Source organism: Anarrhichthys ocellatus, unplaced genomic scaffold (genome assembly GCF_004355925.1).
Source record: "Anarrhichthys ocellatus isolate YVR2014 unplaced genomic scaffold, GSC_Weel_1.0 scaffold7, whole genome shotgun sequence".
NCBI lineage: Eukaryota > Metazoa > Chordata > Actinopteri > Perciformes > Anarhichadidae > Anarrhichthys > Anarrhichthys ocellatus.
Genome location: NW_022280037.1, coordinates 8003308 through 8008666, shown reverse-complemented (window position 1 = coordinate 8008666; position 5359 = coordinate 8003308).

The following is a 5359-nucleotide window of genomic DNA, read 5'->3' as shown; positions in this document are numbered from 1 at the left end:
AGAGAGAGAGAGAGAGAGAGAGAGAGAGAGAGAGAGAGAGAGAGAGATAAACAACGTATGTGTGTTTGCATCCTGTCGGCGAAATTAGAAACACAAACACATCGGATCTTAAACAAGCTTACCATATCCAACTTCTGCGAGCAATTAGAAAAGCATCAACACAATTAAGCACTGACTCTGACGCGCTATGCCCAAACCCTTCACCTTTCCCAATGAGTAAACACACACATCGGTGATAAAGCTAATGGGGCTCCTGCAAACGGGGCCACATGAGGAGTACAAAAGAGAGAGCGATCCATCTCCATCCTGGGTAACCACCGCCAGCGTCCGGCCCGGGGACAGAGGAACCACCACAGAGGTTGTGCAGTAGTTAGTGAACCTGTCTGTCTCCTGTCAGACTGCTGTCACACACACATCGAGCCAAGCATCAATACACAGGTCTATATGCACTGAACGCACATGTTTTGATTGCTGACGGCCATGTCAGGAGTCAAGTAGAGCCTCTTAAAATGTGGCCTAGGGGCAAGGGTCATCCGCTAATGAGTAAAAGCTTTTTTTCCCCCTTTGTTGGCAGGGAGGGAGTAAGGAAATGTGCTCACTAGGTGGTAGGGAGGTGAGGAGGGGGAGGGAGGGGAGGAAAGAACGTGTGAAGGGATGGGTAGTGGCAGGGGAGAGGAAGGGTGAAAGGGCCGAGCGGGTGGAGGGAGGGGGTGTCAGGAAGCAGACAGGAGGGGGAGACAAGAGGTGAGGTCTCAGGTGAGAGGGGGCGATAATGATAAACTGTTTTTCTGTCGCGTCTGACAGAGAATTAGAGAAATGTAGGAAAAGGAAAGAAGGCAGGGTTGAGACTTTTGTGGAGACTCTAGTTCAAACATGTCACTGACCTGACAAAATCATGTATCTTAAATTACATTTTGCAATGTCTTCTGCAACTACACTAAATTATTTCACCGTAAATTAACAGTAACTTACTGGCAGCAGGGACGCCAGTAAGTTACTGTTTTTTACGGTACACTACCGTAATTTACTTTTCCTGTATCATACCGTATACTGGATTACGGTACATGATAGTAGGATAATTGGGTTTTACCGTGATTTTACGGTATATGCCAGAATGTTACCATTTATTTACAAAGGGTAATACAACCCGCTACTTTTGCATTTAATTCCCAAAAATTGAAAGAACAACAATAGACATTCAATACATAATAGTTGCAGTTTATTACATGTTCTCAAATAATAAAGGGACATTTGTATTACATCACAAAACTCACAATGTACTGCATGTTTAGAAGAAAACTGTTATGGTCGGTTTGTCCTGGACCCAAACGCAGACACCGGGACAGCAGAGTAGGTGAAAAAAGAGTTTTATTTTGCTTGTCTGTGGAGCCGGTGGAACATGCAGTTGAAGCATGCAGGTGGAGCAGCAAGGTGGAGCAGCAAGGTGGACCAGCAAGGCGGTGTGTGCGGCGGCGTCCGGGCGGCGACGTGGCACGGGTCTCGCTGAGGCAGAGGGAAAACACAAGTCAGTTAAAAAATGTCAAAAAGGCAAACTTTGGCTAAGAGAAGACTTAAACTCAAAGGGGCCGAGGTGTAGCTACCACTGAGTTGAAGGAACAATCTGACGATGACGCTGCAGGAAGCCGGGGTATTTAAGCTGAAGGTGATGATGGTGTAATTGTTGTCAGGTGAGGAGATGAGCCCAGGTGCCGGATGATTGCAGCCGCACTCAAGCCACACACACACACACACACACACAGACAGATAGACAACAGAGGGGAGACAAGCTGAGGTCACAGCGGAGCCGTGACAAAAACTAATAAACCAATAAAATGGTTAATGACCAGCTTAACTGAACTCATTAGCATCAACAGTATAACATTGAATTAAAATAGTATCAAGAACAGTGTAATAGAACTGCTTCACAGTCTAGCTTGATAACAAGTCTTATACACATTTATAGTTAATTTGAACAGCATGAACTCACATGAATGAAACAATAAGGAGAGAGAACATCTGAAAGAGGACTTGACTGCAGCGTCTGGCTGGTTTCCTCAATCTGATGACAAGTGACTGTAAACAAACAAAATAAAAACTTTAGAAACACAATGTTCTGAACTTCTGGAAAGTTCTATGACATACAGGATAAACAAAAGCAGCTTTGGGTGTGCAGCTGTGGGTTTGCCTGTGCCTCACACATGTTAACATATCAATGTAAGTCTTTGTAAAAAGCTAATAGGCCTACAAGAATACCATACAGTTTAAATGAACAGACGATGTGATGAGCTGATTACGTTAGGTGAAGTAATAAAGCTAAGACAATGGACCACAATAGACTAACGTTCAACACTAAAATGAGTTTGATCTGGTGTTAATGTTGCTCCTGGAATAACACACACGGGTAACGTTACTGTTAGCGTTACCTCAACTGTTCATCGTCTTGAACACGTCGGTGATCTCTGTTCTCCTCTCCCTTTTGATAATCGTCCTGTTTGAGGTCCTACAGGTCAATAAGAGCACAAGTAAACACAAGTTAGGTTACTAACGTTACATCTTAACACTGTAATTGGTGATTCACTTTATTTATGTTAACTTAACTTGCTATGCTGTTAGCTAGCTAACCTTTCTAAGGCTAATTGAGCTTGAGCTAGCTAATGTTAGCTCCACCAACACTAGCAACCTAATGTAATGAAACAGACCAAGTGAAACATTATCTGAGATGTCAACAGTTCAATAATCATGAAGACAAAACAATACTAGAGACTTTGAATTTGAATTTCGGATGATAAGCGCAAGTTACCTCGGCTCCTCGGTTGACCTCCACATGGCTCAGAAGGATGAACTGAAGCTGTTGTGTCCAAAGTCACGTTCAGGAACAGTCGCTCACGTCTTGTCACTCAAAAATGACTTTTAGGCAATGAGCAGTTTGAATAATAAAAATATTCTATCGTCATTACAGACACATTAACCTACAATAGACAGTACGATGTAGATGGATCGTGATTCACTCAACTTGTATAGAGAAGCGTGTATCCACCACTTCACAAAAAATACTGTATCATGCTGATAAATTACGGCAGTCTGCTATTATTGTTAATTGATGGCATTAACTGTTAATTTACAGCATTGACTGTTAATTTACATGTGAGGATGAACATTTAACTGTATGTTACAGTTATTATGAAATACTGTAAGATACCGTTGAAAATCCACCGTAAATTTACAGTAATTTGTTACAGTGTAGCTGTGTCATTGAGCGATAGTACCGAGAAAGTTGGAATAATATGCAATATGTCTCTGTTGAAGCCCTTTGAGGCAAATGTATGATTTTACTACTTTGGTTTTTGTTTTTCAACATAGGGATTTTTAGATAATGTCAGACAAAACCTCTATTGTGACTGTACAATTACAGTCATAATGAAAAGTTATGACAATCATAACTTAACAATTTGAAAAAGTATTTTTTCCTGTCGACATTACACTGTGAGCGTAACAGTTTCAAATTCTCCCACTGATGAACAGCGCTTTTGTAAGTATGCCTATTTGGTGGTCAGAAAATATGCTTTCTTAGTATGGATGAAAGTCAAGACCAGAAAAAAAAAAATTCAAATTTATCTCATGTCATCTAAAACACTGTTTACTTTACATTCACATGCAGTGTATTGATCTTGTGCACACTGGGTGTCATGGGGGCTTGTCAGAGGCCAGACAGCCTGACCCTGACATAGTGAAATTGTTTCACGAGAAGCTCCCTATGCCCCTTGACTTTCTCTGTGTCCTGGTGGGCCCCGGGACCCTGGCAGGGCGGCGTGTATATGAGGATGTGTAGAGACACTGGCTGAGAAGAAAGACAGCCCTTGTGCTCGGAGAGTTAACCTTAAGTGCTGCAATACTTTTGAGGGCAAAGAGAAGCTCTTTGTTCCCTCCACTCATCTGATCTGGCCTTTACCTCTGCAGCCAAGAGGTGTGTGTGTGTGTGTGTGTGTGAGTGTGTGTGTTTTTGTTAGCAGTGGCGGGCTGTTTGAAGGCTCTCTGATGGTTCTTTTGGTGCTCTCCAGGAAACGTTTGTCTGTGCATTGGATGAGCTCCTCCAGATGTTCCCATGATTCCACTGGGTGTGTACTTGCATGCCCGACTGTGTGACTATATCTGGATGTATGAGTGTGCGCGTGCATGTCTATGTGTTTAGATAGAAAGAGCAGGGAGGGGGGCCATGTTCCAATTAGAGATGGATAAACTGTTGATGTAAAAGAAACTAAAGCTAACATTTACAGGCTGTGACTCTGTGATGTCTCCCATTGTGACTTCAGTCTGCACTGTGGCATCGGGCCTAAAGCAGCTTCGGACGCGAGACAGGCCTGAAGGATTGTTTTTAAATTCCACATTATAGTTTCCAAAGTGCACTTCAGTGATCTAAACACGTTTTAATGTACAATCACTGTAGAAAACACTTAAGAGTACTATTTTTCCCATCTGAACTTTAACTGCCCTGCTGAAGTGTCGATGAGCAAGCGCAAGACTGTAGCTGACCTGGGACTTTGACCTCCCAATGGACAGGGGAGCGAGTTAATATATGACTTTCCTTTGTGAAAACAGAGGACTGCAAAACAGCTAGGAAATCACTCACAACTTAATGGCCAATGAGAGACAAACCTGAATGCACAAAAGGTGCATATATACTGCCTCAGTGGCAGGAGGGTTCATCTCCAGTGAGTAAAAGTATGAGCTTCAGCTCAATAACTGTAAAGATAAAAGTGAAAAAAAGTTACAGGTTACAAAAATGGTTATGTAGAACACATCAACATAAAAGTGTACAAGCACAAGGTACAGTCGTGTTTTTGAGCTTGACGGTTTATTCCTGACCTTAGAATAATTAATAAGCGGTTCCATAACAACTAAGAAAACGTCATCTGTTGATGTAAACCATGTGACACTGTTGAAAGCTACAGTCAAAAGAGGGTAAGTAACATTAAGTGGAGACTTTTTGTCAAAAGTCTTGTTTTTATACACTCTGTACATGCATACAGATTGTTTTGGTTTTGTGTGTCCAGGTTGTGAGATATCCGTCTCCAAGATATCTGCATCAATGCATTACAATTCATTTTGGGGGTGTTAATAACATTTCAAAAATGATACTTGAAACATTTTGCAGCATCTCTAAACAACCCTTTTTAAAAGGTATAGTGGGATTTCCAGCGTCTTCAGAAAAACAATACTCTTTTGTGGGAATGTGGTTCAAACCGACAAAATGTGACTGTAGATACCTGTGGATAAGAAAGAAAAAAAAAAGATATCAAGGGGCTTCCCTTGATATGGGAAGGACACAATAGGTGATCACGAGGATGGACACAATAGGTGA